The sequence below is a fragment of the Dermacentor variabilis genome, chromosome 7 (assembly GCF_050947875.1).
Source record: "Dermacentor variabilis isolate Ectoservices chromosome 7, ASM5094787v1, whole genome shotgun sequence".
NCBI lineage: Eukaryota > Metazoa > Arthropoda > Arachnida > Ixodida > Ixodidae > Dermacentor > Dermacentor variabilis.
Genome location: NC_134574.1, coordinates 119355955 through 119381980, shown reverse-complemented (window position 1 = coordinate 119381980; position 26026 = coordinate 119355955). Strand labels below are relative to the sequence as shown.

Genomic DNA, 26026 nt, shown 5'->3' with positions numbered 1-26026 from the left:
ATGTCTTCGGCAGATTACTTCAATCCACATTCTGAAGTTCGCCCTTCGCCAGTGTGTTACTGCTGCGGCATGCCTGGCCATATAGCTAGGTACTGTAGCCGACGCCGAGCATCAAACTACGGATCGTCAGCGCCGACTATGCGGTCTAGCGGTCGTACACTGCGCACTCAGTGGCCAGGAGACTCCACTTCAGGAAGCCACTTTCGAGAGGACCGATGCACCGCCCAGGAGACCTACTTTGAAGCAGAAAGAACCCGGAACCGCTACCGCTCCCCTGCCTCCGACCGTACTCTGACGCCACCGCCAGCCTTCCGAGCCTCCCGATCACTATCGCCTCGGCGCCGCTTCGTGTCGCCCCCGCCGGGAAACTAGCCAGCGCGGCCGATGGAGGTGAGGTCGCTGGAAAATGTGTGCTGCCGACTCAACTGCCTCCAACTATTTTCATGCTAAAGAATAAGGTTCATGTACTGATTGATGGGGTCTCTACAATGGCTTAAGTCGACACGGGAGCAACTGTCTCGGTCATGAGTGGGGGGTTTAAAGGCCTTCTGAGACGCAAGGTTATGTTTCGTTGGGACCAGTGCACAAGTTTCCGTGGAGTCAGTGGTGAAGGATTATACCCGGTTGGTGCGTGTAACGTGGATGTGTCTTTGGGTGGGAAAGTTTTAATGCAGAGTTTACTGTTCTTCCTTGCTCCTCGCATGACGTGATTCTGGGGATTGACTTTTTGCAGTTGTGTGGTGCGAATGTTGACTGCCGGACGGGAGAACTCAGTGTCGACACCAGTGTTTAACCTGTGCTCTTTGAAGGTGATGCTTGCCCGGAGAGTGTGTTGTGCGTGTCTGAGGATACAGTTGTGCCCGCCTTATCCTCGATGCGTGTTGCCGTCGCCTGTTCATCTCCGACTCCTATCTCGTTCGATGCTGCAGTGGAACCTGTACATCGTAACTGCCTCAAGAAAAACGTGTTAGTTCCGCACCGCGTGGTCTCAGTGACCAATGGATGCGCGGGGCTGTGGGCGCTAAACTGTTCCACTGAAGCGGCAGTGCTACCTCAAGGCCTAAAGATTGCCACGTTTCAGGAAGACTCGCCCGTATCGGTGGCAGTACTTGCAGAGCTCCCCGTTGGAGGAGAAACCAGTGTCTCGAGCCCCGGGAGCTCGAATATACTTTCCATGATTGATAAGTCACTCAGCGATAACGAGCGTCAAGTTTTTATGGCCCTGCTTACGAAACATACCTCGGTATTCGACTTTGCGCAGCACGATGGACCGCCATCAATTCCTGCGTCCAGAACTCGTCACCGCATCAACACAGGAGCCGCCCAGCCAATCCGACAAAAACCCTATCGTGTATCCCCATCAGAACGCAAGATAATCAGCGATCAGGTCCAAGAAACGCTATGCAAAGGCGTCATTCGAGAATCATCTAGTCCTTGGGCAGCCCCCGTGATATTGGTGAAGAAGAAAGACGGTACGTGGCGGTTCTGTGTTGATTACCGTCGCCTAAACGCCGTTACTAAGAAAGATATATATCCGCTCCCACGAATTGACGACGCCATCGACTGTCTCTTTACGGCATCTTACTTTTCCTCAATCGATTTACGGTCAGGTTACTGGCAAATTCCTATACACACGGACGACAGAGAAAAGACAACATTTGTAACACCCGACGGACTATTCGAGTTTAACGTGATGCCTTTCGGGTTGTGTAACGCGCCCGCAACGTTCGAAAGGTTCATGGACACGATATTACGCGGCTTAAAATGGGAAGTTTGCATGTGCTACTTAGACGATGTTGTGATCTTCGGGCGAACGTTTAGTGAGCAGAACAAACGTTTCGATTTGGTCTTGAACTGCTTGGAGAAAGCGGGTCTTGTGCTTAATTAAAAAAAATGCCGTTTTGGGGAACGACAAACTCTTGTCCTAGGCCATCTGGTGGCGAAAGAAGGCATCCGACCAGATCCACAAAAGACGGCGGCCGTAGAAGCATTTAGAGTACCCAACTCTGTCAAGCAGTTAAGAAGTTTCTTGGGCTTGTGCTCCTATTTTCGCCGATTCATTCCCCGGTTTGCTGACATGGCTCATCCCCTTACACGCCTTCTCCAAAAAGGCGTTCCCTTTGAGTGGACTGGAGATTGCGACTCATCGTTTCGCCAGCTCAAGTTCCTGTAGACATCCCAACCAATTCTTCGCCACTTTGATCCTTCATCACCAACTGAGATTCACACCGATGCCAGCGGCGTAGGCATCGGTGCTGTGCTAGTCCAGCGTGTTGGCGACAGTGAGCACGTGATCTCTTACGCTAGCCGGTCCTTGAGCCGCTCCGAGCGTAACTACACAGTCACCGAACAAGAGTGTCTGGCGGTCATCTTCGCCGTGCAACGGTTTCGTTCGTATCTCTATGGGCACCCCTTCACTGTGATAACAGATCATCATTCGCTATGCTGGCTTGTGAATCTGCGGGATCCCTCAGGACGACTAGCGCGCTGGGCCCTCCGTCTACAGGAATACGATTTCGTTATTTGCTACAAAAGTGGCCGGCGGCATGCTGACGCTGATTGTCTCTCTCGGATGCCACTTCAAACAACTGAATGTAATGCGGACAATTTTGATGAGTACATCGCTTTTGTGCCCCCGGAATTTCCGGATATGGGTACCGTCATATCCGAGCAGCACAAGGACGAGAGCTTACAACCGCTCTTCGCGGCAGCTTGGCTCACGTCGTTCTCTTCCTTCTTTCATCTGGTTGTTTGCGCGGCAGGCGTGGTTCATGACAGCTTGTGATATCGTATCGTACAATATCGTATACTTAAACTGGTAATGAGGCCTTCACAAAGGCGAAAATGTCTAGAAAACGTTGCCATCTGTGGGTAGAGGGGAGACTTTCTATCAATAATAAAAAAAATCAAGAAAGAAGAATGACGTAACACCCGGAAGTGGGAGCGACGTCGTAATGTTATGCTCTTTGGCGCGAATGTTTAAATTCCGTTAAGGTCTGGCATTTTGACCTCTACACGAAGCCTGACTTTTCTTCTCTGCACTTGCAGCTCGTCTCATCTTAGGTGTAACGTGTAAGCTCACTTGTACTTATTCTGCTTGTATTCGCTTCTGTATTTCGCTTAAGAATCTCATGAAAACGGATGGGGGTTATTGAGAATGCTTAAGAGGTATGGAAAGCTAACTCATATTTATGCGCCTATAGTTATAGGATTATGATACACAACCGATCCAAATAATGATGGTTTAATGGATGAAAAGTAGTATGGCGAACACACTGTCACACTATAGCAATCTATGCGAAATCCCTTCGCACACTCCTTCAATCAGCAATCACAATTCTGTAAAACACCGTGTATTCAATGAGGAATTATTATAGATGAGAGCATGGCACAATTAGTATCATTAAAAAAATTACCGACGATTACGTTACTTCCTAATGCGAAATTTGAGCGCAGCAAATAAGCTGTTTCACCTTTTCGATAGATTGAGGCAAAGAAATCGAACAACACATGTATGCGCTATCACAGAATTTGTTTTTTATTTTTCACACGTATTCCTTTAACAAAGACTCCACTAACAGTTCTTGACAGTCATGAAGGAAGCTTTGTGGTCGGAGAAATAGACTGATATATGTTCGACTTGGTACACCAATGCTTGATTCTCAAAGACGAGATCTATACAAGTGCCTCGCGAGGTTGTCACAGCCGTGGGACGCGTTACGAGCGAGAGGAACGGGTTGTTCTCCCGCATAAGTGTTAGGAAATTGCTGTTTGTCTTTATGTCAAGCCGCCACCGATCTGGCTCTCTGATTGCCACCGCACAGGGCGAACGGCAGCGGCAATTTCGGCTCGGGCGGTGCACATATACAGATCCGCCGCCACCGATCTGGCTCTCTGATTGCCACCGCACAGGGGTTGCATTGGAGGAGGAGCGAAGAAAGGAATTAAGTTCGAGCCGGCGCTGTGACAACCGGAGACTCGCAGGAAGAGGGGGGAGGGGGGCGGCGTGTACACCCAGCGGCAAACGATGGGGGCAGAAGCGCGCGCAGCAAGCGGACAACACGATAAAGGGAGGAGGGAAGAGATAGCAGCGACTGACTGATGCCGCTGACGCCGATAGTGAGTCAACCCCAGCTGCGGAGTTGGTTTCAGGGACAACGCCGCCGATGCCGACACAAACAATATGATACCCTCGCTTCCGCAGCGCTAAGAACCAGGTCTAGCCGTGGGAAGGTGGTCACGTATTCGTCGACGTACCGGGGCCTACGTGAAATAACCGGCGCGTCGGCAACTGAAGAGCACCCTATCCGCCACACAAGAACAGGGGGGGGGGGACCCTTTCCTCCTCTTTCTGCATGGCGGCGACGGTGTTCTATGCAGTCACGTTATCTTGACTCTCTAGCGGCGTCAGCGGCATCCAGCGGTATCAGTCGGTCGCTGCTAGCGCTGGGGGGATGAAAGGGGGGCGGAGCTGGTTACGAGGCCGACGACGACGCGAAACCCAGGAACGGACGCCAAAGAGCTGCGCTCTAAAAATGCATTTTCACCGTCAAGTTTTGCTGCCTTTTGTGAGCTCAGGTCTTACATTAGGAAGAGTGAACAGACATCGGGCGGCGTTTTTCGCGTAGCGTTCCGCTTTCAACGTCACGGAGCGACACAGCAGCATCCTCATGCAGAATAAAGGCCCGCTCACACCAGCGGAAGGACATTCGTGGCAAATCGCGAGCGGCAGAAAGCGGTCTGCGCAAACGGGCGAGCGGCTACAATTTGCTGCCGCGAAGCAAGTGGGTCTCGAAGCTATTTTTTCATTTCTTTTTTTGCGGCATGACGCACGCCGCCAATGGGTCGGACCAATGAGAAACGGCCTTTGTATACACGTAGGCAAATGCGGCGAGGAAACACAGTCTCTTTCTTAATCGCTAATTATCTCACGATGACTCCAGCTAAGAGCGAAGCTATCACGTGCAGTCCGCAGCGGTAAAGACGCCTTCAATTGTGACCACGTGAACGCTGGTGCTTTTTGCCGCGAGTGATTCCTCCCGCGCGTTTTTCCCGCTAGTGGGAGCGTACCGTAACGAAATGTTTCCAGTCGCGAACACGTTTGCCCGCAACGCACGCAACGCCATGGACCGACACGCTAAAGAAAGACGGATTCAAACAACCATGCTCGAGTGAGCAACATAGTTCCACACGACTCAAAAGTACAGCTTCTCCAGCTACACTATCATCATCAACTCCACTATGTTGTGGCGGTAACACTGGTCTGTAGCGGTGGATAATAACGAACTAAAATTGTAAAACAGAAAGAACCTATGTTTGCGTGGTTTAGGATGCCACGATTTTCTAAAAGTGAATTGTTACTTTCGTTCGCAGTACTACGAACAAGTACCTTCGAAGATATATTTGACATTGGATTTTTTGTGGTTTAGTGTTTTTCCTCCAAGTTATTTTCTGGCACCCTCTCAAAATCTGGCTTGTCTCGAAAGCTGTCACGTTGGCGCTTTCAGCCAACAAGAGCAGAGACCACCGCAGCCTCGCGAGCCAATCACAAAATGGTGGATCCTACAATGAAGCTGAGTTTGACAGCGCCCAGAATGGCAGCCCCGCATCGCGCATTGTCATCGGCATGCACACTCACTCGCAGCCGCCGTTGGGGTTTGGCGGGTCGCGGCGGAAGCAGCAGCAGGCACTTTTCCAGGAGGCGCTGCGCCGTGCCGAGGACCCGGTGGGCTTCGTGGTGGACGCTGGGGCGGGGGGCACGTTTCAAGCGATGGCACTTCTTCCAGTCGCACCTGCGATCACGGGATTATATCATCATCATCATAATAATAATCAGCATCATCATCATCATCATCATCATGGCTACGCCCACTGCAGGGCCAAGGCCTCTCCCATACTTATCCAACTACCCCGGTCATGTGCTAATTGTGGCCGTGTTGTCCCTGCAAACTTCTTAATTTTACACGCCCACCTAACGTTCTGCCGATACTGCTACGCTTCCCTTCCCTTGAAATCCAGTCCGTAACCCTTAATGGCCATCGGTTATCTTCCCTCCTCATTACATGCGCTGCCCAGGCCAATTTCTTTTTCTTGATTTCAATTAAGATGTCATTAACTTCCGTTTGTTCTCGCACCCAATCTGCTCTTTTCTTATCGCTCAACGTTACACCCATCATTCTTCATTCCATAGCTCGTGGCGTCGTCCTCAATTTCAGTAGAACCCTTTTCGTAAGCTTCCAGGTTTCTGCCCCGCAGGTGAGTACTGGCAACACACAGCTGTTATACGCTTTCCTTTTGAGGGATAATGGCAATCTGCTGTTCATGATCTGAGAATTCCTGCCAAATGCATCCCAGCCCATGCTTATTCTTCTGATTATTTCAGTCTCATGATCTGGATCGGCGGGCACTACCTGCCCTAAGTAGATGTATTCCCTTACCACTTCCAGTGCCTCGCTACCTATCGTAAGCTGCTGTTCTCTTCCGAGACTGTTAAACATTACTTTAGTTTTCTGCAGACTAATTTTTAGACCCACCCTTCTGATTTGCCTCTCCAAGTCAGTGAGCATGCATTGCAATTGGTCCTCTGAGTCACTAAGCAAAATAATATCATTAGCGAATCGCACGTTACTAAGGTATTCTCCATTAACTCTTATCCCCAATTCTTCCCAAACCAGGTCTCTGAATACCTCCTCTAAACACGCTGTAAATAGCATTGGAGAGATCGTATCTCCCTGCCTGACGCCTTTCTTTATTGGAATTTTGTTGCCTTCTTTGTTGAGGACTACGGTGGCTATGGAGCCGCTATAGATATCTTTCAGCATTTTTACATACGGCTCGTCTACACCCGGATTCGTAATGCCTGTGTGACTGCTGAGGTTTCGACTCAATCAAACGCTTTCTCGTACCCGTAATATATATATATATATATATATATATATATATATATATATATATATATATATATATATATATATATATATAGACAATGGATCCATGAGCTATCTGGGCCATATAGGTGTGTGCCTGAAATCGACAGTTGTAATCCGCTAGACTACACCCCAGGATAGAAAACCGCGAACGAAACGCACAGGTAAACGAGACAGGCACTGACTGCGAACAGTTCATTCGAAAAATAATAAAAAAGTCATTAGGCATGATTTGCGCACGAGAAAAATATTACCTATTCACTTATTGTCGGCGACGCTCATTTCTTCCCGCGTACGGCCGATATACCCATATAGCCATAACTACGTATCGCTGACGCAGTTTTCTCGTCTGATTTTTAATGAGTAAACGTTTTGAGATGTTTTGTGATGCCTCTTTTTTCCCTAATATCTGTATCTCCAGAAAGTGTGGCTCACATTCATGGGCGGAGACGTGTGCACTTAAATGCGTAGCATTCTTTTTCTCGACATTACAGGCAAGTTCCCTATCTCGAAGACTGCTCCCGAGCAACATTCTACAGATGGCCTGGAATATTTTGTTCTCGCAAACATTTGAATCATTGAAGGCAGTAAGAACTAGATGCCGCGGATTTGGCTTGGGGTTGGTATCTGGTCGCAGGCTGTCTCCTCGAGAAGCGATTACGTATGTCTGCGAGAATGTTATCAGGAAAACCAAACTGACCGCAATTTAGTAGAATACTGCAGGAAATGCAGAGAGAAAGCTGTATAACTTCGCAAAAGGCGCAGTTGGATTAAGAACTGCCTTCGAGGGAGTGAGAGAGAGAGAACTGAGCGGGGAAGGGAATGAGGGTTAACTAGGCGCGGTCGGGTACCCTTCACCCGAAAAGGAGGAAAGGAGACGGAAGGATGAGAACAGGGAGAGACGTGCACAGTACGCAAGTATACATGTGCATAACTGTTTAAGGCTAGTAGCGCCGCTCAGGACGAGCAAAAAAGGAAAGAGGTAGGGGTAATCAAAGGGAGCGGAAAACAGGGTGAGCGCTACCCTGTTTAGCGCTCACCCTGTTTTCCGCTCCCTTTGATTACCCCTACCTCTTTCCTTTTTTGCTCGTCCTGAGCGGCGCTACTAGCCTTAAACAGTTATGACATACCAACTCGCCCAAACTGCCACGCTTTTGATATACATGTGCAATGAAGCGCTAATCTTTCGGTTCGTCGGAAACGGTAATATAGGCTGGTTGCATGAAATAAAAGCAGCAGTGCTTTTGTGGCTTTGCACCTCCCAGACCCGGGGAGGCCGCGATTCCAGGATCTTCTCTTTTGAAAAATTTCCAGCCAGCGAAGGACGTGCTTCTCACCGTCGCATAATGAACGGCCACATCAGACGGACGCGTTTTAAGGTTTCTTCTTGCTAGATGGGCTATAGTTGGCATTGCCTACCAATGCTGTTATGAATGAATATTCGTCGCCAAAGGAAACGCCTAGTGGCAGGTCACACAGTACGGCTCTTTCACGTCTTGGGAAAATGAGTACAAGAATAGACATTTCACACGCACAAAGCGTACAAGAGAAGGCAAAACATGGCAAACAGGTGAGTGCGCCATCGCTGTGCTGGATGCCGGCAGTAAATTTTTTTTTCTTTCACAAGCCGCCGATGCCAACAGAAGCTGTCTTTGAATCTAAACAGAAATACGTGCACAGTTGATTACATCTGTGAGCTTTCTTTTTCTTCCAAGAAGAATCTGGTCAAAGCTGATTGATGCTCAGCCCTAACATTCGGCCATTCGAAAGCAATTTCCAGCAGGCAAATTACAAACAACAGGGCAACGAGTGCGGATTCATATAATGGAGGCAGACGAGCCGGTGTCTGGAGACGGTGTTTCGCAGTAAGGTACCGAAGAGAAAATCCCCAGCTTTCTTCTGGAATCCCTGACAACTTACAGACTATTCAATTTTCTCAAGATGAGTTAGGGATCAAGAGCTGCCGGTGTGGTACAGCTCCTTCGGATGGAATTATTTACTTTATTTGCTTAGGACAGATTTGTTACAGTGAGTCTTAAGCATTCATGAGAGAATCACAATGCACCCTGAACTCATAAATATCAAAGGGAGACGTCGTGCGTGATTTGTTTCGTTTGCGTTCTCCATTATACGTATGTCGTAAAAGTGCAGTGTAGAAAAAAACATTTTTCCTGATGTATATTTTGATCTGCTCTTCATCAAAAAGATGCCATGAAGCTTTTTTCTTTTACAGAATAAGCGACAGAAGAAATATTCACTAAAAGTTAGTAAAATGTATATGGAGTTATAAATCTTCCCAGCACATTAGAATGACGTGGCAGAGATACTGCAAAGGGGTAGTTTACTGTGTGGTCATTTCAAGCGACGAAGCAACGTCAGGGACAGCCGATGATGCGAGCAAGAATATCATTTTAAGGCTGTTCATATACTGGCTTTTCATTTTCTCCACATTTCTTTTGTGTCAGGGGGAGTGGTGCGCTTTCTTTAGTTGTGCCATTGCTCGTGACCACTTGCTATGAATGTAGACGATACTATAAAACTCAAGAAGAGCTCGAAAATGTACGGAATGGGCTGCAGAAGAACAACGAGCGATAGAGTTTGTGCTTTCAAAGCGAAAGATGACAAATGTGTTTAGGTGTGAGCAAAGCTATACTGTCGTATTGGCAAACATTCCTTCGTAAAGATTTTCCTCTATATTTATGGGGTGTGTTGTCAACTGCCTTCCTCTTCCCTTGTTCATGTTCTCCAAGCTGGTCTTCGTGGTGTCTCCTTCAGGAAAAGCTAGCCTTGTTGTTCCGTTTCCCCTAGTATAAAATCAATCAATCAATCAATCAATCAATCAATCAATTGTATTTATTAGAGTACCTAGGAATAACACAATAATAATAATAATAATAATAATAATAATAATAATAATAATAATAATAATAATAATAATAATAATAATAATAATAATAATAATATCAAACGCCAGCGATTCCGAAACTACTCCAACGCGTTGTTACGCTTCCAGGTTCGTATGCATTTGTATTAGTGGCTTAAGTCGAATCTACTTCACGGTCAAAAACCGACGACAGCAGCTATTAATTACACGTCGCACTTTGTAATTACCCCGTAACACGTGCGCTCTGGTCAATTACCTTCTGCTTGCGTTTATGCTGACGTCACGTCTCGACATACACCGCGACTCCGCTTCAACACAGTAATAGTGGACACAAGCGGATAGCGCTCCCACGACGTCGCGACACGTGACAGGTCGCACGCTCACATTTTCAACACCTCGTTTCTCTCTTCGTATATAGCGCAGAAATAGCGAGCGCTGTCACTGGGACCCGCTATTTCTTGGGCTTTGTTTATGCGTTCTATCCATCACGATGGCTGAGCTAAAATTTCGCAATATTTTTACCCGCAGTGTAAAGTCGGAGTCACTGGAAGCGGAGAGGTGTTCCTCAAGTAACTCATCATCGCGGTACCACTCGAGCCGTAACCCTAACCTGACCACCAATCATAACGCTGACCGTCGACCACGTCACGTTGAAGGCGCGTACCTTCGCGCAAAGGTAAAGCTGGATCCACGCGACGGACTGAATTGTGTGGGCGAGCGCGACACGGTTCAGTTTCATCGTGTCCCGCCTCAAGAGGTGGCCACACAATCGAGCTGATGGCAGCGCGATTGGATGCAGGTGAGCCGCGCTATATTCTTGGCTGCATGCTCAATCAGCGATCTGCCACGTCGCTTGAATCCAGCTTGAGCAGCATTATTCTTGGTCAGCCGTTCGGAAGGAAACCGATCGTGAGCGACGAGTTCAGATGACCTGTCGTCTAGTTTGGAATAGTTCAACTGCGCGTCTTGAGAGGTGTGGGTACGTATAGCGTCAACGGGAGATGTACTAGTGACCGCAATAAGAGTATCTGTGTGTTCTTTAACAGCTTCTCCGCAATACGCATGAGTTACGCCATGAAGCATACACAATGTATTGTGGTGAGCGCAGATGAGAATTTGCGCAAGTTAGAAGTGCGAACTACGTGTCTATAATTAGCGTACTTTAGCGTACATTTAGGCGACGTGAGAAGGCAAGGAAACGCTACTACTATAGATACGACAGTGGTTACCGACAAATTGGATCATTTGAAGTTCGAGTTAAGGTACCGTTCTTGCCATTTCTGAAAAATCAACACCATGCAAATATGTCAAGAGGACAACTTACGCAGGGCGCGCAAAAGAAAAAAACAGAGCTCAATTAACACGCACCGCAGGGTCTAGGTGACACTACGGAAGCGGTCGCACGTCAACTGATCAGTTCTGTGCGCGCCGCGGTAGCCTTGCGACTACGGCATTGCTCGAGGTTGCGGATTTGACCCCGACCGCAGCAGCCGCATTTCAACGAGGCCGAAGTAAAATAACACTCGTGCACTTATATTTAGGGATACGTTAAAGAATACCACAGTGTCAGAATTAATCCGCAGTTTTCCACTACGACGTGCCTCATAATCCGTTTGTGGTTTGGACACGTACGATCCCATAATTCAAACTAAGTTTAATAATTTTGCCACCATACAATGTGCCGTGCGAAGCAATGACGATGTTTAACCCTCTCAGAGGTTCTGAACAATGGCACACAACAACCCCTCGAGCAAACACCTCTCCCCGTGTGTTCCGTGCGCAGACAAACAGCAGTGGTGCACGCAAGGCCACGTTTAATATCAGCCCACCACTTTCGTGTTGGAGTAAAACGTTGAGGAAATTAAACATTCGCCGTCAACATTACCGCTACTTATCGTCAGTCAAAGCAAACAGCACATAGAGTGTCGCTTACATCGGTTCGCACTGTGTGTGGGATTCGCGTAACCTTTATTTTTATTTCGGAAGGTTAAGGAGCTTCACTGCAATGTACATATGTACTGCGCCGAAGCCTACCAAAGCACATTCCCTACAATGGAACGCATAAGGCCGTGCCCTTAGAGCTACCCTAAAACAAACGAGAACCAAAGAAATTCAACTGCGGTACCGGTACCTATGACGTTCTGCACTAAGTGTGACCGACCTACTGTTGTCTGCTCGCCCTTACGACAGGCGTGATCCGCTGTGTGCGAACTGAACCAGTTGTTCGCTAGTTAGGTTTAGCTAAGAGAGCAGGTGTAGAGGTTGGAAGCGTTGTTTCCTGATACTCCATTTCATTTCAACACGGGCGAAGGCGCAATAAGCGATGATAGTTACTCTAAATAAGTGCGTATTAACGTGAAAAAAAAGAAGAAAAATAAACGAACGCTGCAGGATGCAATGTCACATTTAACCGCGAGGGGGAAAGAAAGTTCACATGTATGCACACTTGTTATTATTCTGAGGCTAGTTTGCATGAGAGAGAGAAACAAAAAAACATCCGCGCATGTTATTCTACCCTCTTTGCAATCTCTGGAGTAGGCGGCAGTGCAGGACTATTCTTTAAATGGCGCACAGGAGTCTCCATTGTTATAATCTTGATGCCCAGTTCTTAAAGCGGAGACGGAAAGACATAAAGCGGAGAAGCGGCAAGGAATAGCTTTTCCTTGCTACCTTTAAGTCCTAACTAATGTGACCTTGACAGCACCGTGCGTTTCTATGAGTTACGTTGTCCGCTAATAACAGAAATAAAGCCGCTTCTTTTTTTCGCAGTAAGCGGAGTTGTTCTAAACGCCGTAAGTTTTATCCAAATATATAGAAAATTTAAGTATGAATATATTTTTTAAATTTCTATTTCTTGCTTAGTACATCGCAGATTCATGATGCACCCTACAAAACAGCCGTATTGGTTCTGTGGTATATATTAAGATGGTCGCACGAGTCCCAAGTGCCGGTCATGAAATTTCCGAGGTAGCACGAGTGGTTGTGTTCGACGACAGCATTTAAGCAAGTAATACTTTATTAAATGTATTATGCAATTGGCTTAACATGTCTGTGGCTAAATGAAAACCCAAATTTAGCGTTTCAGAACTGCGCTGTAGTTTATGAGAGACGCCGTTAATGAAAGAGTCAGGATTATTTTGCCCACGGGGGGAGTACCATAATGGGCATTTGAAGCAGAGTGGACAAGTGCTATTGCATTCCACCTCCATCAGAATACGGACGGGGATCGAACCCGAAACTTCTTTCTCAGCAAGCAACGTGATATCCGCTAAGCGAGCACAGCCGACGATGCTTAAGTGACGCTACCGGATTATTCAACCTCTATATCTTCAAAACATTTCAACTAATGATATCCCTGAGAACCGACATGGCCAGCAAGCCATTACTGTTTAACATCGCCTTGCTTAGCATTTTTTATAGTTATATTATTTGCTAGTAGTAAATTACAGTGAACGATATTTGACTTCTTCGACGTGCTCACTGCACTAGGAACCTGTGCAGGAAGTCGTATAGAGCTCAAGTTACCGAGCGCAATGCGTGAGAAAATGCAAAACACTGGTTACCACCGATTATCAGAATTTTTTTGAAGAATCAGCAATACCTTAAGCGATATCTTAAGGTTATTAAATAAACAAATGTCACTTTGAAACTACTTGTAATCGTGCCCGTAGTTGCGCTGCAATAGCGCATACGTGGACATGCGCTTTCTATTTGTTCTTCAGAAAATTGGCCATGTTTTGTCTTAGTAGGGACACGCTTGCAGTGCCATGTTTTCAATGACTGGTCTCATGCAAAAATTTTGGGGCGCAGTGTTCATGATGAGGCCTGCATATAGCTTGCGTGAGAGAGAGAGAGAGAGAGAGAGAGAGAGAGAGAGGAAGGTAAAGGAAAGACAGGGAGGTTAAACCGAGATTATCTCCGGTTGGCTACCCTGTACTGGCGGAGGGGCAAGGGGATGCAATAGGTGAGAGCTATTGGCGAATGGCTCGTAATCGCTGCAGTTCGGCTTCAAATTCTTCATATTTCGGGAAAGGCTGAAAAGTACGCGTAGCCTCTTGCATGACTTTTTGAATTTCGTGTTCCTGACTTGAATGGTTCCCTTGCTGAGATACTTCCTCCAGGTGCGACCGAAACGCCGACCAGTCAATTCGCCGGAGGGTCATGGAGGAGCATTTAGATAGTCCTTTGATCTTCAGGTACGTCGGAATGTGGTCGCTTCCATGTGATTCTATGTCTGGAAACCATTGCACGTTTCTTTCAAGACGCCGAGAAACAAGGGTCAAGTATAGGCAGCTGCTATACGTAAGCCAGCGTAAATATGTCGGACTACCATCGTTGAGGCGGTAAAGGTCGTGCTGTGTGGCAAAGGATGCTACTCTCCTTCCCCTGGAGTCCATCTTCAAGCTCCCCCAAAGTGGATGGTGAGCATTAAAATCTCGTGTGAGAATCGTAGGGCCGGGTGTCGCTGATAGCACGTCGTGCAGTCGTTTAGAGTCGAAGTCCCTTGAAGGAGCGATGTAAACGCCGACGAGTGTGAACGTAAGCTTATTCGTTTTCACAATTAAACAAACGTACTCGTTGTCGTCGTGAGGCGGGACTGGGTGCAAAACGTAAGTCAGATCACACCTAATATATACAATTTCCTTGCCCACATCACCACAGGTAGAGGATATGAATACTTCATAGCCAGAAATGCGTATAACATTCTGCACGTTCGGTTCGCAAATTACAAGGATGGGAAAACGGTTTTCGAAGACAAAATGTCTAAAATCTGAAATTCTCGGTTTGAGACCACGGGCATTCCACTGCAGTAGAGATGCTTTCTTGACTTCCTTGTGGAAGGGCAGCGAGGGGCGGGCCATCGTGTTATGCGATGGTTCCAAGTCAGCGCGTACAATACTTGCAGTGCGCTACGATCAGACGGAGTGCCCATTTTTGTCAGTAGTAGACGCATGACATTCGTGAGCGATTTGAGCATAACAATCACTTGTGAGTGCTGGTCTCGCATTTGGTCAACTGCAGTGACATTTGACTTTAAGTGGCGAGTCATTTGCTGTGGCTCTGGCGCGTGGCATTTCTTCGGCAGTGCTGGCCACACCTCACTTGATGAAGCATGAAGAGCATGGCCACTTCTTTTGTTGACATTCTTTTCCTTAGAGGAGACAGATGGAACAGGAGGCGGCGTTGCCGGACGAGACATTTCCCTTGAACCGCAAGAGGATTTCATAGACTTTCGTTTCCGGGAGCGATGTCGCCTTATCGATTCAGAAGCATCTCTGTGTGACGATCCGCCTCTGGCCATTTTTCTCAAGATTTTCTGCTGTTTCTTTAGTCGTGGCCAGTCTTTTGAGGATGCAGCGTGCGAGCCTTGACAATTTGGGCACTTGAGCTTTGTTGCATGGTAAGTGTCAGTGTCGTGTTGTTCGGAACTTCGTGGGCATATCATTGTATTTCGGCAGACAGCACTCACATGTCTGATTCTTTGACACCTTCTACACTGAAGTGGTTTGGCTACGAAAGTTCGTACCACATGCCGAAAGTGGCCGACCTTTACATGTGATGGTAGGCAGTCACCTTTAAACACGAGCCTTACACAGGTCGACTTGCCAAGGCGCGGAGCTTGTAGTAAGGCAACACCATCTGTCGCCGGTTTGATTAAAATTGGTAGGTTGCTGTCGCTAATGGATGTGTCAACATCATAAACAACACCAGCCGTGGTTTCGTTGTCCTGCGGAATGAGGTAGTGGACATTGATGTTGCCCAGGAGCTTTACTGCTATCAAAGCATTGATTACGCTTCGGTTGTAGACATCAATAGCCAGGACGTTCTTTCGAGTATTAATTTTGATATGCCTGATTTCTCCTGGGACAAGAGCCTCCAGAGAAACGGAAATCGCTTGTCTATTAAGGCGGTTGAGGTTGTCGGCAGGCGTGTCCGGCACAAAAAGAATTGTGTGCGCCGATGACCGTCGCTTTGGCGCGACGGTAGACTTACCTGGCGGAGACCGTCCGCTGATGTTTCTTCTCTTGGCGTTCGGTGTACGACTCTTTCGAAGCCTTCGTCATCCGAGGCGTCGTCGCTTGAGCAGGAGTACACCACAGTGTCCTCACTGTCAGCTTGACTAGGAGGGCAATTTCTCTTCCTCGGGCCGGTTCCTGCCGAGGCAGTCATGTCGCGTCGGCATTCTGCCGACTCCACTTCCATTGCCGTGGCAATGGGAGCAGCGTCTCCCAGTAAAACACGGGGAAAAAAAACGAAAATACTGCAGCGCGAAGGAACAGTGGTCTTTACGAGAATCACTTCGTCTTCGTCCTTCTTATGTAGTGAACGAAGTGAAGCGTGAGTTGGTTCTATGTAGCCATTGATGTGCTGGAGGTGTCCATCGCATGACGGCCAGCCTTCTTGCCCTGGCAGAAAAGTCGGCTGCGATATATTCCCCTATCTCTCTTCTCCACTGGGGGAAGGAGAAGAAAGAAAAACACAAGAGGGGAGACGATGGCTACAGAAGGAAGGTGCAAAGCACATAACGGGCAACTGTGCTCGTTGCTTAGCGTCCAGGCACGTTTTTTTTTTTCAACCGTCAAGTAAGCCCTGGACATCTCGAAAACTAGACGTACTGTCACGCCAATGGCCCATTATAATATCATGTGACAATGGCCGCCTATCAGTGATCATCTGTGAAATATATGGAAATGATTGCATCGTATTTTTTTCTTAGTGCTAGCTCTTAACGTTACATAAACCAGCTTTGAAACAGTATTTCAAAAGCCCTCGTCGTGCCGGACAACCAACATTCGTTGGCAGAAGAAGTCGCTACCAAAAGTCAAAACGGCGCCAAGTCATAATTCGAAGCTGCGTTCACGATTGAACCGTTTATGCTGTCTATTGTCATCGCCGTCCTGCTACCATAGTCATGACGTTGTCACCGTCTGCGCTGTCCTGATCTCGTTATCGAAGTCGTCCTTGTTTCTGCTGTGCAAACGAGCGATCTGTTGCTTTGCGGTTACCTCCAAAGTGTTTCTCGATTCCAGTGTCCCTGGGAAAGATTTATTGCTTCTCGCATGGGGCCCTTTTCATGAATCGTAATCACTCCAGCGAAGACGAGTAGTCTCGCATGCAGGCATCAGCGAATCCTTGAACGCCACATATGAAAAAAAAACTGAACTCCGTTGAATGGCGTACAACGTGACCTTTCCGAAAACACTCTCCGAGCGCGCGCACCCGGAGTGCCCTTATGCGCGAAAGGACGCCCTTGGTCCCAACACTCGTTCCACGCATCGATCCCTCTTCGCAGACCTGGCACAATACGATTCGACGAGGCGCGTAGGTTTAATGATGGAAGGCTGGAGGAGTTCTCCTGCCCGACGGGACTCGTTTCCTTTCTTTCTTCTTTTTTATTCTTCCAAGGCCTGTTTTTTTTCCTCATAAAGGAACACCCATGGCCTCTGCCCGTGAACAGGACGTACTAAAGCTTTGATTCGTTCGCTTCCATTCAGCGTGATAACAACAGACCAGAGAGAAGAAAAATGCTCTTCTAAAGAGGAAGCATTCCTTGGCTCGGCTGTTACTTCGCTTTCGCTTACTTATTTAGCTAGCTTGTGCATGTCTGCCCGTCGCTACCAATAATCTACACTTACACTGTCCCAACAATTACATGTGTTCACTTGACCAATTGCGCATTTATTTCACAGATGCATCTTATCAGTTAAGCCTATAAACTCCGTCCCCAGCGTTTCTTTTGCCGAGTCACAGCTTTTTTTGTTTTCCTGTCTTTATTTTACTTTTTAGTTACCGCTCCGATGGGGCGAAGGTGACGTGACCGGTATTATTCTATTCTAACACTACCAGTCATTCATTATTACGCTATCATAACGATTACATGTGCTAACTTCTTTACTTTCCGTTTTAGAGCGCAACTATTAGGCGCCCGTTCCTGCGGCGACGTTCGGTGTCGGCGTTGCCCCTGGCAACCGAGCGAACGAGCACAGTGAAGGATCAAAGCGAACGCCGAGCGCAGCGGCAGATGAAAGACAGCGATAACGAAGAAAGCGCGAGGAGGAAAGAGGAGGAGGAGGAGGGCAAGAAAAGCAAGCGCAGTGTCTCGCAAGACGGGCTTTGCGGCGATAACGGATACGACATGGCGCCAGAGTAGCGCGCGTCGTCTGTATGGAAATGAAGCACTGCGTGAACGGAGAAGTCTGTTTGCGGCGGCTGCTGCTGTGAATCGCGCCAACGCGTCACCCACGCGCTTCGTCTCGCGATCTCCCTATTGGCCAGGCAGTCGCGGCACACTGCACTCCTTTGGCAAAGTGCCGCACAAGATAGACTGACTGTCCGCGCTAGCCAATATATCACGAAATGCAAACGCGTATAGAGCTACGATAAGAATTCGCATTAGGGAGTATCGTAACCGTCGCTGAATGTTTTTGTTATCACTTTGGCGCGGCGACGGCGATGTAACCACTTGTCTGGTTTTTTATTTTATTTTTATGACGCTGCCAATCATCTACTGCTACACTGTCCTAACAAATATATGTGCTAACTTCTTTATTTTCCTGTTTTGTTACGACCTTTGACGCACAGAAGGTGAAGTGACCAGTTTTTTTCTAACGCTGCTATAATAATCTACTATTACATTATTATAACGATAACATATGTTAACTTCTTTATTTTCCTTTTTCATTATTACGACCTTGACCTGGCGACAGCGACGCAACCATTTGTTAGTGTGAGGCATTGACAGACATCTGTCCACTACAACGCGGTCCGTGATTGGAATCGAAGTGAAAGCTATTCTTTTTCTAACGCTACCTAGTTATCTATGATACTATATGAACTATTTACTGTTAACGATTACACTGTTTAACACTAATTACCTATTACACTAATTAACTATTACAACGATTACATGAGTTAACGTGACCAATGATGCATTTATTTTGCCGATATAAAGTTTCACGGGACGGACAGATCATGCTGGGGTACTCACCAAAGAATGGTTAAGAATTAAAAGGGTGCTACGTCACTTGAACTTTTCCGGGCACTGATTGCCAAAGTATACACCCGGTGGACGACGCACTGATCGTCAAGCTATTTTTTCAGGGCAACCTTGCGAGCTTTCTCGAGAGTGCAGCGAAATTGGAAGGCACAAAGATGTTGACGCGGCGCACTAGAAAGAAAACAGTTCTTTAAATGTTTTTTTTAACGTAACAGCTAGCTCGACGAGGTAGTGACTGCTGGTAGCCCACGATAAGCGCGTTAACGAGTCCACGCTTTGAGACAAATAGATGAAGCACAAAGCTGAAGGACCATTTAAGTGTCCCCTCACCTGCATATGGGCATCGCAAGTGGACAGCCGCAGTGCCTAGGTCGCCCGCTGACGATCGCGTCTGCAAAGTATCAAACCACTGCGCACCTCGTAAACGGCTGAAATTTCAAACGAAATCCTGTGCATCCTCTGTCCTTTGAGGGAGGCCCACTTCCTGCCAGAGGGCGCAGGCCAAACGCAGACGCCTTTACATTAGCGGCTTTGAAGTTGAAGTTGAAGTTGAACAGTACAGTGTGTTTTACACAGAAGAGTTGTGGCATGGAAAGTGGGAAAAAAGCTGCGCTGATGCAGCTTCACTAGCTCCACCTCCCATCCGTACAAGGCAGCAGAATGACAGCAGAGCAAACTTCATATAGTCTTAACGTATGATAGAAAAAGAAAAATAAATGCCGGCAAAATGCTGGCAAAATCTCCAAATATGACACGTGACTTCCGTAAATCACCCTTTGCAGAAACCGACAAACACCTACTCTTGAAATGCGCCGTACGGAAAAGAAAAGCAAAAAAAAGTAAGAGAAGAATAAAAATTGAAAGCAAGCAGGCTCGTGACATAAATGCTGTGCGACCTCGCGGTCAGATAGAAGGCACGCTTGCGTACTCTAGCCATGGTAAAAAGAGAGTGAGAGAGAATCTCTGTTTGCAGTGAGGCTCGTCTCTTGGCAGCATGACAATTCAATTTCTTGTATATTTCCTGTAATTTTAATAATAAGAAATAAGACAATTATTGCGTAGAACGGTAACTATACGCGAACCCTTACAAGTTGCTTTGTTTATGCAAAATTTCCTATGGAGCGTGGTGAGGGGCACTTTATCTCTCTAATATGTTTTTCGTGAATACAAAACGCAGCAATCTCTCTTTAGTGTGTGCCCATTTTTCTTTCCATATCAGCTTAAGGAGCCTTGCAAAAAGGCTCCCAAAAGCGAAACTTATAGCTTTTACCTCCATATAGTGATTGCTGTTGCCAACCAGCTATCTTGTTTCCTAGCTCTCATCGCTTTATGTTTGCAAGTCTAGTACTAAAATGTGTCCAATAATTCCATTCTTTTTGCAATAACGTATGGGGCAGCAACTTCGTGGTTGACAAAGAAGCTTGGGAAGAAGTGAAGGAGAACGTAACGAACGACGAAAAAAAAAATGCTTTGCGTAAGGTTAAGAGACAGGAAGCCAGCGGTATTAGAAAGTAATTTGAGGTACCTGATAACAACTAGGCGCAAAATACAGCTGCGCAGGGCACATAATGCATGGGGCGAATAACCAGTGGTATATTAATGTTAGAGATTGGGTACCAAGAAAGCGCAAGTGCAGCTGAGGACGGCTCAGAACAAGATGGTGCGATGAAATTAGGAAAGTTGCAGGGATGAGATGGAGTCAGCTAGCGCAATACAGGAGTAACTGGCGTTCGTTGGAAGAAGCCTCTATCCATGCAGAAGAAATAGCAGGTGTTTCTGCGAAGACATTAAACAATTTCTAGAAATCGCCTTTGGCACAGCCCGTTGCTAATCCTTGAGCTGGACTTCTAGAGCTAAATAAACAGAAATAAATAATGAACTGCTTAATTAATTACCTTATGACACATATTGCACCTTAAGAATTCTAATCGGCGAGTTCACAAAGCGTATCCAATTAGAAGGAATTTTCAGGATATCAGTATGGAGATGTTAATTCCCCAAGTTCGCGACGAAATATATGGGCGCACCAATTGCATTTGCGCTTCAATGTATAAAATGATGTTTTCTTTAAAAAAAAGGGAGGGCGGGCGGGGCAACAGTGCGCCCATTTGGCTGTGCATATCCCTAAACCAGCGCCATCGTTAATATTCGTTCCAAGTAGATGTGTCTTGCAAACTTACTAGCTACAGTCGCATGTTGCAATATATATATATATATATATATATATATATATATATATATATACCGCAACTTAATTAACTCGAAAGATAACTAATTTTTTTGCGAATAAGTCTATTATGCACTAAAATTTCTCGGGGGAGTAAAGTGTGCTGCTTCAAGTGGACCACCTCAAGGACTGGAATTGTGCTATGTACCAAAGGCGATATTTAAGAATTGCTTAAAATCTTCGCAGAAACACATGGTATATTGATGACGATGAATAAGCATAGGCTTGGTGGTGGGAGGAACTGCGAGCAGAGAGTGTAGATAAGCAGAATGATTTGATCACTAATACTTGTGGCCTCCTTCATGGCTTGCTGCGACTCAATTATACGCGTAATAAAAACAAAAGTCCTGGAAAATGGAGTTTCCGCGACCTAGCACATAAACCAGCACCATCAAAGGATCAAAAATCAGTTCACCTTTGCTGTATGACTAACTGTGATAATTTTCTCCTTTGTCCTTTGTAGTACATTTTCTATTTTGCGTTCTTTTGCCCTCATATTTTCCTGAAATTGTGCAATGCGTTTTCTTCACTACTTTTATGTGCAAAAAACATGTGCTCTTTATTTGATGTCCCGGTAGGTCGCACTGGTGTGTGACTGTATGCTTTGATTTCTCGTGTTCTTTGTTAGCGCTAACTAATATTTTGCGACATGACCGGCTGATCCTTCCTTTTGTGCCTGCTGACTCAACAGGTTATGCGGAATAAATAATGATCAATAAAACAAAGTTTGTTTGGGACCCCTATATCTATTTCCGACATATACAAACAAACATTAGGCCCTAAAAAATTGAGAATGAAAGGGAAGGTGACAAATCACGTTTGCAATGCCACCTTTAGACAGCTGAAAGAAGGAATCGCTCTTTTGTGTAGCGAATTCGCATGACTATAATTATGCAGTGAGTCGTGTTAACCATTCACTTCTTGCGTTTATTTATGCATGCCGAAGTTGCCGCACGACGCACGTTGAGCGAAGCTGAAGCAATCCCATTTTGATATTTGGCTGGACTGCATGTACGCAATAATATAGATGTTCGAAGATTACGCTACCATTACGTATGACCTTAGTATATAACGCAGCATGTATACTGCAGTGACCATTTTCGCGGAGCCGTTTGTTCTAGAGAATCGAGATTGCGCTTTTGGTGGCACGTCGCCTAAGCAACAGCGCAGGAATACGAAACCATTACCGCTCCCAGCTTGCTTCTGTGCGATCATCTGTCGGAAACGCAACTGAGTTCTCGCTGACGCACTGTGTTCCAATCATGCCGGATTGAATCATGCGGATTGAAGGCGAAAATAGCGACTGGTACACTAAGGAATGATATAAATCTGTGTAGCCAAGTTCGCGGACCATTGCTGCAACTGTCTGTACGTGTTACCGGTACTGCGATACGCACAGCATTCTTAAGGATACAGAAATTGGATCATCCGCTACGTTGTATTGCCAACCTTCAAAGAAAGTGCTTCAGCCCCGGAACGTAGGCAAGAGTGAGTATCACTCGTTAAAGAATGACAGAGAGAGTAGCGCCGCTTCCTGTCACATATGGTACGTTTCGCGCACAGTATCTACACACATCTACTCCAATTGGAACGGTGTCTTATGTCCACTCTATCGCTAACGTGTCAATAAGTGAATGGGCGTACACTTGAATAGATGCGAACCATATACGCACAATAAATGACAGACTACAACGATAGCGCTCCAATGGGCGAAGCTGAATGTCTCGCGACGGTCCACAAAGGTAAGCGAGTTATAGCGATAGTAGATCTTTGCTACAAGGTATTGCAATCTACAAACAGGGTACATTTCAAGCCTTGCGCGCAGCAGAAACTAATATATTGGAACTGAGCACACCCGAGAGCGATTAGCCAGAAATAATCAGATAGTGACCGCACCAAAGAAATATACTGAGTCAGAAATGTGACAAGGCGCTGCTTCAAGATAATTGCCAAATAAAGAACGAAGACTATAGCACAGTAATTCTGATTCAATTCATGAGAGGCAAGTTAAGCATACATATTTAGCCTCGCTTTCAAGACAAGCGCCACATACGCTGCTTGCGCCGTTTGTGCATAGTTTATTCAGCTTCCAAGGCGCTTTAGCATGTTCTCTTAAACTGTGGTAAAGGTTCGTGTGTCCATCCAGTCACCATTTACCATATCTCCCGAAACAGACGTTTGCTAAGCGGCACCAGCATCTTGAGCACCGATTGTAAACGCTAAATCAGTTGAAGCAAGCAATGGACGCGGTACCACGTGATAAAACATGGCATCGCCCACGGGAGCGCCACGAAGTAGGTCAATAAAGAAGTTTGCGCCCTTTGGGGAGTACCATGTCTCCAAACAATAATAGTCATCTGTCTTGCTTGCGTTTCCTTTCTTTCTTTTTCTACAAGCCTTCTCTGGCTACTTTCCTGTCAAGAATGCCATGTCACGCTGATAACGAGCTAGACGTTCGGGATCTGGAAGTGCCCGCTTCACAGCTTTAAAATAGCAAATGCACTGCCGCTAGATGACGATTATCGTTCGGGGAGGAGATAAGCCTCGAAGGGTGCAAATATTTTCAGAACATATTTTCAGGCTAGGTGTGTCGAGCGCGCCTCCTTAGTGCCCTTAAGGCTTAAGCTCCCGAGGCCGAAATTTGTTGTCTGGACAACCATTCGATTGTTGTACTTCATTGTTCTTTTCCGTTCAGAGACCTCGAACGTTGCGAAATGCGCCGCTGGGCGCACATATAAGTTTAATGCTAGAAGGTCAAGGAAGCCGTTCCAATTGCCCGTCGGGTCTCATTTCCTTTACAAGGTCGCGCTTCTGCGCAGGAAGCGCTTGCGCCTCAACTGGGAAAGAGAAGCACCGAATAGCGATTGGAATCAATGTTACAGTATCCGCTATTATGTTGGAGCAGCAGCCCGCCGCGCCTAGACGACGACAAAAGGAAAACAAGGTTTCTGCTCACTTCTCTTTTTCATCAGCAAGCAATTCTGACGTCATGATACTCAGGACAATGGAATACTTTTGTCATTACACTGCGCATAATAAAGCATGCTTTAAGGAAAGCCCAAAGGGAGCATTTTGAGCAACTAAGGTGATGGTTCAGAAGCATGTTGGGGTTGTCGCGTGTGTCGTGTTTCCCTGTTCTGTGTCGCGTTCTTGCGCTGTTTGCGGAAAAGAACATGTATATATATATATATATATATATATATATATATATATATATATATATATATATATATATATATATATATATATATATATATATATATATATATATATATATATATATATATATATATATGCGTTTTTGTACTGAACTCATGCACGAAACTTTGTGACTCGTGTGCAGTTGAACTGTATTGTTTTTATACATCTGCTGTTATAATAAGTGCCACGTTTGTGACACCATCCACTCTTTTGTGCGCACATTTGTTTCCTTAGCTAAAGGACAAGGAGAAGCTGGTGCCGCCATGAAGGCGCCGACCTCTTCCCTTACTCATTTCAACAAAAATAAAACTCCCGTAAATATCATTCTTGCATCATTATTCGCTTGCTTTATTTAGAGAAACAGCGGAGAATTCTCAGGCGCAATATTAATGCTAAACGCATTACCGTCTACAGTCAACGTGAGATGAGTGCTGCCGATTTTTTTACATTTTTTTATTCCACTATCTTTCTATCTCTCTCTCTCTCTCTCTCTCAGCCTCTCACGCCGTCATTCCACCCTTCCTCAAAGCAGCATGTAGGTGACTCTACACAAGCGGGCACAAATGTATACTTTGAATTAAAGGGAGCGTGAAACGATTCCGACAATTTTGTACAAACGGACTGAGTAGTTACGGTAGGTCCTTCTGATCCTTAAGTGCCAAATTTAACTGCGCCGCCCATGGCGTGTAATTGATTATAACGTCTTAAAAATGTGCATAACTACCGATCGAAGCGGCGCAGCTCCCATCAAGTTTCCAGCCGCCACGTACCCTGCTACGTAGCGGGCCCGCGTGAGTTCAGTCGGGCAAACTATCCCACTGGCAACCTGCGTTGCTCCAATGGGAATGCTTGAAATATGTCGCTGCGTTAAGCTTACATTAAATAACATAAGTATGGATTGTAATTTCTGCGCCCTTGAAAATGAGTACACGAACCTAAACATTTACGCAGAACTGATCCCACGATAACTGTCGACTATAATTCGAATGACAATCTAGCAACCAACACAAAATCGAATCAACGCAACAGGTTAAGCAGTATCCGGCACGTGGCACAGAAGGACTCATCCAAGTCCGAAGTTAGTGCACAGCTAGTGAATGGGTACCTATCCGTCGAGGACACCCAGTAGCCACCCCCTCTCTCTATTGAAATATACGGGATCAAGCAACCCAACTTTAGATGCTGAGTTCACAGCATGAGACGCCGAAGCGGCTTTACACAATCTCAACAGATCTGCGACTGATCCTGATAGGATAACAAACAGGATGCTCCGCAATTGTCATGACCACTCCTTAGCGTACTTGAAACAAATAATTAATGAGATTTGGAAGATCGGTGACGTTCCTGGTGAATGGAAGACTACCCCCACCATTTTAATCCCAAAACAGGGCCCTGGCCTCGACAATCTACGACGGATCTTACTCACATCGTGCTTGGGAAAGGTTGCTGAACATGCAATACTGAATCGATCATCTCGATGCCTGGAAGAGAAGGAGTTTACCCTCACAGGTTGATCGGCTTCATACCTGGTCTATCTATCTAGATGCCATGCTCCTATTCAAGAAGCAAATAATCAGCCACAATACTATAGGCACATGAAAGCGATAATGGGACTAGACATGGAGAAAGCCTTCCATACTATACTCTACACGTCTATACTCAAGATCATTTTGAACCTTGGTCTGGGTAGTCACTTTGAACACTATTTTGAAGCCTTTCTCAGTGGAAGGATGCGGACGCTCTAAGCTTGGGACCTAACATCGCACACAATGAAGCTAGCCGAGGCACAC

At 46.2% G+C, this 26026-nt stretch overlaps 1 long non-coding RNA gene across 1 annotated transcript in view; it reads right to left on the bottom strand.

Annotated features, from left to right (window-relative positions):
* Positions 1 to 5644: 5644 nt before the first annotated feature.
* The window catches only part of LOC142587070 (uncharacterized), a 482522-nt gene continuing 462140 nt past the window's right edge, over positions 5645 to 26026 (bottom strand). Inside the window, exon 5 of the long non-coding RNA XR_012829346.1 lies at positions 5645 to 5792. This is a non-coding gene — a long non-coding RNA (uncharacterized LOC142587070). The remainder of the gene's footprint in view (positions 5793 to 26026) is intronic.